Here is a 13,462-nt window from a genome sequence, read left to right on the forward strand (position 1 = left end):
TGGTGTAATAAAGTTGGCAATGGGGAGTAGAACATGGTTTGTAGTGTGAGCATGACCAGAAATTGCCTTTATTTAGCTTTTTTTTTACCTAATGTTGCCACTACTCTGACAACTCTGTGTTGCTGCAGTCAGTTGAGAATCAACAATCCATTCTGAGTATCTCTGTGGGAGCCACACTCAAGCCAGGGAACAATGTCCTGAGCAGGACCAAACTGGAGGCTTACCAAGACAATTCTTTAAACCAGACCTGTTGTATAATGCTTTTGTATTCTTTTCTATTGTGTTCTCTCATCCTTAATCTAATTTTGTGCTCTTCATGATAATTCAAACCCACATTACTCTTATTAAAAATCTAAGACGATCTCTGCATGATATGCATGTGACTTGGCTTTTTACCTGCCTTTCCTATATAGTAACAGATATGATAGTTTAGGAGGAAGCATATCAGGACGTAGATATTTTTCCACTTCTCTATTGTGCTTCTGTTGTTTTCTCTCATGGTAGAAAATGTTAGGAATCTCATATTTCCTTCCAGTCAACAGTCCTTCCTTTAGTGCTCACTTCAGGCTAGCAGTGCCATGCCATTTATTCAACATAGTGGCATTTGGTCAATAGAGAAGACAACCATATAAAAGATTAAAAAACAATATCCTATCCTGTTTACAAAGTGACAGGTCCATACTGTAGGTACTAAGTTCATGTTTTGGAAGTTGAAGAAGGGAAAGGCTTGAAAGAATTTAGAAGAGGACATTTTTATCATAGAAATAGTGGTGTCCTGTACAGTGGTGTGCAAGTACTGATAATAATTCAGATTTCAGATTAAAAGATGGAAATAATTATAGAAAATGACAGAAATAAACTGTTTTGCAAAGTTGTGGTTTTTTTTAAATTACTGTGTCTTCAACATTACTTGACTACTTAAAAATTTATTGAAAGTTCTCAGGGCCTGCCCAGCCATCCAGAACAGCTGAGGAGCTGTTGGAAAGCAAGTCTTTCCCCTGAGTGTATCTCTACAAGATGAGGAAACACTGAACAGACCAAGTGTGGAAAGGAAACTATTTTGATGATGGCAATTATTAATGATGCCTGTGACTCTGTCAGACATTCAAAAACTGCTACGATGGGCAATAAGTGGTTTAGAAGAGCAAAAGTGTGAGGCGAACACATTGGACTGCTCTTGGGATTTCTCAGGAAGGGTTCATGGGTTAGAAACTGAGAACAATCTGAAGCGAAGAGAAAACAGGAGGCTGAGGAAAAAGGGACTTTCTTCAAAGATACAGCAATATTTTCCAAAGCGCTAGTCCAGATCGTATTTCCTATCTAACTTTTCATAATAACTGTCATCCACATGTTTTCTCCATCCCTACAGAAGCAAGAATTTCCCATTCTCTCTTCTCCTTCTTGCTTTCACTATTACAGCCTACCCTTTTCAGTTATCCAGGAGACAATAAGACACAAAATAAGGGAAAGAAGGGGAGTAAAATGAAGAACTCGGACAAAAGATACCAAAGACAAGCCATTTGTCTTACCCTATAACCTACAGTACCAGACAAAAACACACAAAAGGAAAAACTGAGTTAAGACATCCTGGATTTCTTCCTCCATTGATGTTGTGAAACATTTCTAGCACTTTATACTGTACGCTTGGGTTGAACTTGGTGATTAAAAAATGGGGTTAGGAAATTTAAAGTTGCTATGAAATTTAACAGTAAAATGAGGCCCATGAATAAAATGCACAGGCTACACCATTGTGAATAAGCATAAAACTAAACACGTACTCTATTCATCTCACCTCTTCTGTGATAGTAGGGGGTACATTACCAAAAAGTGTCTCACAGCATGAGCAAGCAATTACTTCTTATGCAATAAATAGCCTCACATTGCAAACATAACATAGCTCTCCAGCCACAGATTACTGTTTTAGGCCAAAAGCTACCAAAGAAAATAATTAAAAAAAAAAATAAAAGTTATATTAATTTGTACTTGTTCCCTTTAATCATTAACTCCATAGTAACTCCTAGTTGAGAGCTTACTACAAATGCCTTGGTTAGAACAAACTTTATAATACCTTGATTTCTAAATTGAAAAGGGTGTAAGTTTCATTATATAAATCACCCACTTGATTACCCACCCATTGTTTTCAGCCTGAAGCCTAAATTCAGGGTTCTGGGTCTCAAACTAATTAGCATAGTAATCCAGATATATACTAATTTGGTCTGAGCTGCGCTTTATAGGGCTCTTTAGAACAGTTTACTCCAAAATCAAATTCAGAATTACCAAAGATGCACAGGCTAGTAGAGTTCATTGCACACACTCACAACTCTAAATTCTTAACCTTCTTTAAAATTATTCTAAGCCTTTCAGTTTCTTAGTTAAGATGACAAAGGAAAGAGTAAAAAATTAGTGAAAATTAAGGTCTAGAAAATACTGGTAACCAATTGCAACATAAACTTTGAAGAACAATATATTAAAATTATTTTTCTTAAAACCTGTATGGATATCCTTTCCATGTTTGATATACTCTTACTGGGAGAAAATCTGATCATTATTCACAACTCTAATAAAAGAATTACATTTTTCAAATTCTTGACAACAGCCTGTTTCCATCTTCCAACAGTCTCTCTTCTTTTCTCCTTCAGCTAAACTAAAGCACTGAGGATTCCTTTTTTATCATGCTAAGCATAGATAATTTATAGGACTAATATGTGTGTAGTCTTTAAGCACAAAGCTGAGAATCCTGACATGAGAGTTCTGTTCCCTCTTCCTGTCCATGCAAGCTTTGGTAAATCACTTAATTCATTTTGTCTCAGTGTTCACCCTTATTTAAAGTGAGCAGTAGTGCAAGTGAGTAGTGCAGCACTGCAAAGCATTGAATCCATTGGCAGTGAATACCACAGAAATGTCATTGAAAAAAACTCTCATGAAGTTTTTGGTCAAACTTGCTACACCAGGAATATGCAAATGTAGTTTAAAAAACAAACAAACAATCAATCAAACAAACAAACAAACCCAGAAAGACTTTACCTGACAATTACTTGAATCAAAGTATATTTTATATGGCCTTCATACAGGAGTTAGCATCTGCAACCTGATAAAACAAAAGCCCCAAAAAGCCCTAAATACAGCTTATTTTACTTACTGGTTGGCATTTTTGAATACAATTTATTCTCATTTGAAAGAACTTAAAGCCAGCTTTCAGGAGCTTAAAATGGAAAACCCAAATCCCTCATACAACCTGATTTAGTACATGAACTATTAGCAAAGGTAGGGGGTTTTATTGCTAGAAGGTCTCATAGAGAGCAGCTGACAGAGACAGATGGCTCTGCATGCATGATTACAAAAGAATAGGACTGTGAAAACAAACTAAAACAGTTTTTTTGAGACACATTTATTTATTTACTGTATGGTCACACATTTGCAGCAACGTTGAGTCATGTAACTATGCACTGTTACTGATTAATTTCTGAGCTATCACAGTTTTCACCAAAACACTTTAAAAAGTCAAATAATTGTTTGCTGAGAGTGTGTTTGTGAAGAAACACATAGTAACAGATGTCAGATGTGTGTATATGCACAAGTAGCATGGCATGCTATAGGCAGAGGGCTCTGTAGGTGTCATGGTTTGACTCAGGATCAGCAATTAAACCAGGGACAACAATGTTCTTAATTCCCTCCCCCTCCCACCCAGGGAAAGAAGGAGAGAGAGAATGAGAGAGAGACTCTGGATTGAAAAATAAACTAGACACACTTATTTAAATACTAATGATGAAAGCAAATATGTACAATTACATACAAGTATGTTCAGGAATGTGCAAACCGCTATTGTCTCCCCCCACCTGCAGCAACTCCCACAGCATCTCCTGAGCTGAGAACACCCCCAAAAAATCACGGAGCTGCTGGAGAGAGAGCAGAGTGATGAGGGTCAGGAGAGCTGGAGCCTGGGGGTTGAGGGTGATGGATGGACGGAGTCCTCCCTGGACGCCAGCCATGGAGGGAAGAGAAAGGAAGGAGAAGCAGGAAGGAAATTGTCTTCTGTGATATCTGACCTTCCTCTGAGCTTACGTAGATATATGGAATGGAATATCTCTGGCCAGTTTTGCTGTCTAATTCAGCCTCTTGCGAGGGGGTCACAGGTCTCCCAGTAGTGTCTGAGTTGGCAGGGCAAAGACGCGACATTGGAGTCACAGCAGTAACAAAAACATTCCAGTGTTACCAGTCCTAGTTGGAACACTTGCTACTAGTTAGAATAACGCTTACTGAAGGATAAGTAAATAAATAAATAAATCACTAAAAGGGAGATCGGCTTCATCCTGGCTCAAACCAGGACATTCTACCCCTTATTCCATGCCATCTACTACATATAGGCTCAATATTTTACCAAGAGTCAAATTAAGGATCCTCCCCCAGAGTCAGATTACCTTGAGGTACACATTGTACTTCACCATCCTCCATCATCATACACCAGGTATGTCCAGGTCCCTGAGCAAAAGTAACACCCGGGACAGGTTTACCTTTGCCTGAAGCAGGATGGACCCAAACAGTTTTACCCAACAGGCACAAACAAGGACAGTAGGACTTTTTAAAGATTATTTAAGTTACCTTCTTTATTTCCCATATCACCATTGAAACATTCTCAGGAAATAAATGTTTTTTTTAAACTAAATTAGAAGACCTTGCAGAACATTGCATAAGAATTGCAGCTCTTGAAATAAGACCACTTTTGCCCCCCAAAATATGTATTTTAAGTAGAAGTTCAGATACTTAACAAACATGCATAGCTATTATGAGGCATTCATAATAAGTGAGCACAAAGAGAATTGTGAATCCACAAGAATTCTAAAGCCATGAAATCTTCCGAATGTCATTTTCTTTCCCATTATTTTAACTCACTTGAAGAAAACACATCACCAGTGTGTGAATATTCCTCAGTGGGTTTCTGAAGAACATTCCACCAACTCTAAACACAATTACGTAATTGCTATCTTCATGCCGCTCATCACTTTACATAAGAAATGGTTCATTGAATTAATCTTTCTTCAGTATTTTTTAAAAAGTCACTCCAAAATGCATCTGCTTAATTGAAGTAATTTTGTCTTTGCAGTATCGTTCTACTTTTAAAAACAGATGTTTTATGTGTCCATAAAGGTCAGGTTCCCTAGAATAATGTTCAGACACATGTAGTATCAGGATAGAAGTATGCATGGGCTTTCATTTTCTCAGTTTTGTAAAAGTTTGAAGTTCTTCAAAGAACAATATCTGTTACTGAACAGAAGTTAATTTTTTCTTCCTCTGTGATGCATGTCTGTTTTGCTCCCAGTGAAATGAGAAAAACAACCCCTATGTACCTCAGTCAAATTGGGGATTATGTTTCAATAAAAAATAAAATCATATTTGTTTTGTTAATTATTCAGTAAATACAACATTATTGAGTATAAAATAAAAGATCAAAGAATAACTGTGCTGAGAAATTACACTCTTTTCAATAAACAAATGCAGTTCCATATTTATACCCAGTGCAAACAAAGGCAAACTTCCTACTATTAATGAAGTTTTGGCCAATCATTTTACTTACATATAGTACAGAGTTTACACTAATGTGTTTCTAAAATGTTCAGCGAGTTTTCAGGGCTACAGAGAGACATAACACAGAGACATTCTCTATAGTTACAACAATTTAACTTTCTAGTCCAAACACAGTATTTCTTGCCTATGTCTACAACTGTATCTGTGTTATACCCAAAAATATTATTCCTCCATGTTATAGTATGCTTAAATGGGAATGAAGTAATAATTTCATGGTGATGCTATATGAGTATGGCATATGCAATGATTCAGGCCTAAAAGAAAGTCACTATATTTGAAAGACATCTGTATAGGTCATCAAGTGCTGGTTTTAGAACGGGTAACATTTATTGTCTTTGCTAGTAAACTTCAGATAATAAACCACATTGTTAAAAAAAAACCTTCTTGACTGCGCAGGAAATTAAAAAAAAAATAGAAATCTCCTATGCTTTTTAGGTCTCAAAAACTACACCTGATGATAGAGTGCCTCTGTTTGAAAATGTTCCTCTGGTATTTTGAAGCATCTGCACAGATCATTTACAGAAGTTTTCCTGGTTGACAGAAATTATCTGCAAGAGCTAGAAATCCCTTTTAATCTTTTTACTTTAATCTTAATACTTTAAAGTATTCCACTTAACTAAATATGTAGTCGCCATTTTTAAGACTTTTTCAGTTTCTCAGCATTAATGTGAAAGAAATAGGAATGCAGATAAACAGTCCAAAATCCCTATCTTTGCTATATCAAACCAGTGATTTTGTTTCTCTCAATATAGGACAAAACCTGGCCCTGGTTTCTCTTGCACTAATTTTACACCACTTTTTTTACATTTTAATTCACAGTTCATCTCACAGGAAAGAAGAAAAAAAAAAATCACACTTGGGACTTATGTCTCTACAAGGCTGCTTAATTCAGAACAAACTTTGAACAGAAGATGCATATTAATTTTTGTTCATTACAATGATGAGCTCACTAACATAAGTCAAATAAAAGAGTTTTTTTATTATTACAGCATATTAGCTCCAGGACTTAAATACTCTTAGGTATTCCACTTAGTATTTAACAGGAAAGCCCTGTTAAAGGGATGGAAAATGTCTCAGGTTTTAGTTTTATGATACATACTTCACTGACTTGTCCACTGTGGAAACGAGCTCATCAAACAGGAGTAAAACTGAAATCTGGACTTGCAGATCAGGTAACTGCCAAAACTAACTGAACTTTATCTCTTCAAGCACAGTCACTCAATCGCTTGATGTTTTTTAACAATAAATGCTTTATGGAAATAATGTCACTTTTTTCTTCTTACCTTTGGATTAAAACCGCTCTGTGATTCTCAGTGAACTGCTGTTCCCTCCCTCTTTCCCCCTTTCCTTGCTTATTCTTTCATTTTTGCCTTTTGCAACATCTACATCTCTGCAGGTCAGCATCACTAGTCATACTGCTTAAAGAACAGGATAAAAAGAACCGTCAAGAAAGGCAAAATACCTTTGATTGGAGAATGTATGCTTGTGCATTTAAAAGAAACTGGAAAAATCAAAGATTCACTATGAAAGTCATTGAATTCAGTACAAAGGGAGGGATGAAAATTACTTATCTGTGCTCAGTGTCTTCTTCTTTAAAATGAGAAGTGGCAGTGAAGCCATGGGAAAACCCATACTTGACTGAAATCAGGTATGATTACCTCTGCTGCATGAGGACCATCAGAAAACATCCCCACAACAGACAGAAGTAATGGGTCTGAAACTAATTCTGTGCATGGACAGAAATTGCTGCTGGAGAAGTGGGCACTGAGCATACCATACAGCACCACAGCCTTGCATCCTATGAGTTCAGTTATGCTTTTTAAACTATCTGGACATTTTTACTCTAAATTCATGTAAGAAAAAAATTGAAATTCCTCTTGGAGGAAGACTCCGGCCTCCCTCTGTACTAAATTAGTGCTAAGGAGCCCAAACCTCATTTTCTGCACTGAAGTACAACTGAAGTGGAAAGTGTTTTCACTCTAAATAGGGTGACATTTCAATATTTGTAATATTTATTCAGGTAGCAGGCAACAGAGGCTTGAATACCTTTAATTTTCCCAGTTATAAAATAAAAAACCTTGACTTTCCTCAGCTCCTTAGAAGACACTGTCTTGGTTTGCGCCCAACTGACAACAAAGAACGAGCCATGTGGCTGTTTGTGCACCCCCATTCCCATGGCCCCACACATGCGTTGTGAGATGGGGAGGACAAAGACCAACTAGAAGCTCATGGGTTGAGACAAGGACAAGGAGGGCTCACTCACCAGTTACAGTCACTGGCAAAAGAGACTAAATTTGGGGGAAAAAATTAATAATTAAATTTATCATTAATCAGATGCACACAGGACAGAGACAGCACAAAGAGCAGTGCTTAACATACATTACTCCCATGCCTCCCACCTTCCTGGGCCCAAATTACTGTGTTCTTGATTTCCCTACCTCCTTTCTCCCAGTGGCACAGGGGGACAGTTCACAGTCTGATGGTTCCTGCCACTTCCTCCTCGGGAAGAAGGATTCCTTACAGGTCCTCCCTTGTTTCCCCACAGTGTCCCTCCCTTGGGAGAGAGTCCTTCAGGAACATCTCTGACATGAGTCCCTCCCATGAGGTCTAGTCTCTCAAGAGCAAACTGCTCCAGCAGTGGCTTCCCACAGAGCAACAGGCTACTTCGGGAACAGTCCACTCCCCTGGCACAGAGTCCTCCATGGCTGCAGATCCAAGTCCATGGACTGCAGGTCCACATCTGACCTACCATGCTCCTTCATCAGGGGATGCTCCACCATATTCCTCCATGGGTTGCAGGGGGACAGCTTGCCATCTCTCCAGGGTCTGCAGGGAAGCTTCTGCATAGGCACCTTCTTCCTCTCCTTCCTCACCAACTTAACTTCTGCTCTGGCACTGCTCTCACCGCTGCTTTCCATCTGGGCTCCTCTCCTCCCACTCTGCTCTCAGGTCTTCTATCAGTTCTTTCATACATTAATTGCAGAGGTGCATCTATTGTCTCTCTAATGGTTCAGTCTTGGCCACATGAGGGGAGGGTGCTTTTCAGCTTCTTACAGGAGCCAACCCCTGGCCCCCTGCCAAACTCATGCCACAACCTAAACCAGCATAGAAGGCCATAGGCACTTGTGTTTAGGAATGGGTCATAAAAACTCTGTCTTGAATGGATGGGAGTTTCTCAGAGCAATCTGTCATGGAGGCAAGACTGAAGAGATACTATTTTCTGATTGGAAGTGGTTAGTAACGGATATGCCAAACACATTAATTTTAAACCTTTGGCCTGTCTCCTTGTTTGGTGAACTCATAATTTTGGCCTCCCAGATGGATATTTCCTGTAGGGGTTAGACAGTGTAGCTCTGTAATTTAAGAATCTGTCTAAGGTAAGAGCATTCCATGTCCTTTGTTGGATCTGGTTTACATTCTCTCTTTGCATTTTGGCTATCTGCAGCATAGGATGTCTCAGATAGACTGAGGTGAGAATTATTTAAATAAATAGCAGCAAATACTTCAGATAGTGTAATTTAAATGTTAACCTTTTGGATCTTATAAAATAACCAAACAGTTAGAGATACACTCCACTAAAGATCTGAGTGTGCAGTGCTGGAGCAGATCATAGAATCATAGAATCATTTGACTTGGAAGGGATATTGAAGACCATCTAGTTCCAACCTCCCTGCATGGACAGGGACACTTCCCACTAGATCAGGTTGCTCAGAGCCCCACCCAACCTGGCCTTGAACACTTCCAGGAATCGGGCTTCCACAATGAATGCTTGGATGCTTCACCTCTCAAAAAGGAGAGGAAACCAGTAACATCTTCAGTACTTCTCAGTAAGAAAGCAAGAAAGTAATTATATGCATGGAAAAAGTCAAGAATTTCTCAAATGTTGATTTCTTTTTGTTATAACAGCTAAGTGAATATTGCTTCAGGTACTAAATAAACAACAAAACATAGAAGACACACTTCAAAAAACATGCATGAAATTGCACATGCAATAAGATTATAAAAAGAAAAGCATCAGCCTGGCCACCATTCATTACAGAAATCTACTTGATTATACTGCTGAAATAATTCTGAAAGAAAATATACATTTACATGTACTTTTCCCTTATACACAGGCTTTCACACTTAATTTTACACCTATTTTAAATTCTGAAGTCCCAGAGCAGAAAGTGAGCAAGAATAATTATATATAATTCTGATTCTTTGTCATAAAAATGCCATTTGAAATAAAATTAGCCTATTCCTCTGAACTTCTTTCGTCATAATAAGCCTTTACCTTTTCTCATTTTTTAACTCTGGGGCTAGAACTAGAAGTTGATTCTGTCAACACACACTCTGCTGTAAGTTCTACCGCCACAGCACCATAAAGAAACCTTGAAATTGTAGAAACAGAGCCATCAGGGATACTCTACTCTGTACCACTTATTGTAATAGGTGGGTAAACAGGTCTGTACATCTAATTCACTACATGAAGACCCTGCCAGTATGGCATTCTGGTTTGTAAAAGTCATGTAACATTTTAATGCTTGATCTACTATGATTTCTATGCACAGAAGGCTTTAATATTTCATGTTGCAATACAACATCGGTCCAACTTAAAGACCACCAAAAGCATTTTACATCCCATTTATTTTCAGTGAACTGAGTGGAATACATCAGTATTCTCATGAAATGACAGAATTACAGAATCACACAGTGGCTGAGGCTGGCCAGAATCTCTAGAGACTGGCCTGTCCCACCTCCGCTGAAGCAGGATCAGCTGCAGCAGGTTGCTCAGTGCCATGACCAAGCTGGTTTCAGTATCTCCAAGGAGGGAGACTCCACAGAATTTCTGGGCAACCTGTGCTAGTGTTTGATCACACTCACAGTAGATTGTTTTTTAAATTTATTTATTTATTTTAATTTTAGGTGGAATTTCCAGTATTTCAGTTTGTGCCCTTTGTCTGCAGTCTTGCAGCTGGGTAGCACCAAGAAGAGTCTGACTCTGTCTTCTTCTCATACCCCCCCATTTGATAGTAACAAACACTGGTAATGTGTGATCTTCCTGCAGTGAGTGTAAATCATCTTTGCTTCAGACTTCACCGTGGCATCAGGGTCTGGGAGATAGATGTGAAAAAAAGTCATCAACAAAGACAGATGTGTGAAGAACACATTGGCCAGTTTTTCTTAAGTCTTCTTTTGCAGCTGATTCACTTGTAGAAACCTTTATTAGTAGCCTTTATCTCTCTCACAAGATCAAACTGCACGTGGGACTGGGATTTCTTAGTTCCATCTGTGCATACATAGAGGGTGTATCTGTATTCCTCCTGGATCACCTATCCCTGTTTATTCCATTTTCTTCCCTTTTTATTAGGAACATATTTGTGCAAAAAAACTCCACTGTCTATATGTATCACAGAAATCACCCTCATGCTTAGTATCTCTCAGGAAGCACACCTAGGTTCATACCATGCAGATTTGATACTACGGTTCCTGCCATGCTTGCTGTGTCACTAGAAAAAAATTCTTCTATTCTTTATACAATTCATTAAAACTCACTGAATATTTGGTCTTCAGAAATAATTTTAGTTATTTGTAGATGCTGATTTAAAACAGTTTAGAGAATATATGCATATTAATAATCTTTCTTATTAGCACTTATTTTCTCAGGCAAGTTTTCTAAGTCCATAAGTAGATTCAGTTCCAGATGGGGCACAATTTTTTCAACCACACACACCAAAGCTCTTTAATAGTTATTTTTGGTGATAGCTGCTTCATTGAATTACTTTGACAAAATTCTGGGAAAGACATAGCTATAGCTTTTAAAAACTTAATTAACTTCTTTGGGAGGCAGAAGTGGAAGGTGGCATTCAAAAGAGAGACAACTCTAAGCAAGAAAACATACTCTGAAATGCTTCTGCCACTTGCAAAAGAGATTCATAAGTCACAAAATAAGGATGTAACACAGAGCATGTTAAAATAGAATGAGGTAAATACACAGTTGGGTTGCATAATAAAAGACTAAGAAAGAGAGGAAATTATCTCTCAATAGAGTTTCCTCCTTTGGTTTGTGGTAACAATTCACCTTATTACAAGTTCTGGGAAAGGTTTAGAGAAGGCCTAGGTTTTGAAAGAAGGCCAACTCCAATTTCCAAAGCCATGTCTATACTCTTGCACAGCTTACAACTCTTTGAAGATGATTGGTTGTAAGCTGAAATAGGTTTGCATATGGGCACAAGTGGCTGCAGATGAAAATTGCACTCCCTTTGTTTAATAATCATATACACTGAAACAGTCTTATAACACTCCCAGGATGTTTTATCAGTAATTCACAACTTCTAATTTTGAAATTGACTACCATTCTAATTAGTTTGTGGCAATCTACTAACACTTATATTTATCATGTCATCTTCCATCACATAAGGATTGCCTTCACCTGTACCCATTAGAGTTGAAAACCCTAACACAGAGCTGGGAAAACAGCCAACCCTTATCCCCATAGCATGTTATGATATTATTTAGCATGTTTCATTTGACTGCCATTTCCTTCATGAAATGGGTAGCTAGATGATCCTGTTTTATGCAAACATCATCAAGAAATCAAATGTTATATAGTCTTCAAAAACTTACTGCAGTGCATATGAAAATGTAGGTATCAGAAAGAAATAAGCTGTTGGATTTACTGATTCCTGGGTGCACTAAATCAAAGCAAGGAAAATTTCCAGAAGAAAGACTGCATGCAGGACACTTTGTAAAGGTAATGCATCCCCAGGCTTTCTCTCCTAACATAGGCAATGAACATTGCCAGTCATTGATTTCGCTAGTTGCAGAAATCATGGTTCAGGGAAGAGCACATTGCCTGTCTCTCTTTGTTTCTGGTCAGGGCACTGTCTTGAAAGAAGGAAAAGCAGATTCCCGAAGTGCTGAGGAATGAACAGAGGTATTGTTCTCACAGGGCCCCGAATACCTCTGAAATATATCAGAGAATTAGCTTGTCAATTTTTTTCTGCTTCCTCCTTAAAGTGTTTTGAAATGACTAATACATTACCAAGAAGCGGCTTCTTACATCTCATGCAGACTAATTCCCCAGGGCTCCTATTATGTCGGCAACCTAAAATGATCAGTTAATAGAGTGGGTTAGCAGCAGTGAGGGGGTGAATAAAGCACTGAGGAAAGGGAAAGTAGTGTTCTGTGGCTTGCCTCCCTCCTCTTTTAGTAGCATGTCAAACATAATTATGCTCCTGTCATCTGCACCTAACAACATAGTCATGATATCTAGCCTGGCATGTTGCTGCTGTTGACAGGCCCCTGTGACCCCATTCCAAGCAGTCTGACTCTATAGATGACAGGACCCTGGCCTAGATGCAAGAATTAACCTTCCTAGGCAGAAAAGGGTTTACCAGGGGAAGAGAATAACATGCTAGAGAAAGACAGGTCACCTTGTGGCCTAGCTTCTTCTTGGTAAGCAATTGCAAGAAACTTTGCACAGAGCACATGAACTGCCTAGAAAATGGCTGGTGCCTGTGGACCAGGGCATAACCTGAGGGACCAGGTTAGACAACTTTGTGCTACCCACACCCTCCTACCCAGAGAAGGTGTTCTGTGAAACACGTACAAGATGCCAGGCAACTGACAGGCCTTCCCAGGAACATGAGCAGGGCATAGCAATACAGCTTCAAAAATAAGTTATGTTACTCAGACTGGGGTAGACAAAAGATAATAATTTAACATGGAGATGACATTATTCAAAGAAAATTGTCCATCTCCCTCTCAGTCTTCCTCAGCTTTTAGGCAGAAAAAAGACTGCATAATTCACCAAATTTGTATAATGGTTTTGTGCCTCCTGGAAAAGGAAAAACATGGATTATATACATACATCTATACTGAAACAATGCAGTCT

The sequence above is a fragment of the Chaetura pelagica genome, unplaced genomic scaffold (assembly GCF_000747805.2).
Source record: "Chaetura pelagica isolate M959 unplaced genomic scaffold, ChaPel_1.0 scaffold444, whole genome shotgun sequence".
NCBI classification, from domain to species: domain Eukaryota; kingdom Metazoa; phylum Chordata; class Aves; order Apodiformes; family Apodidae; genus Chaetura; species Chaetura pelagica.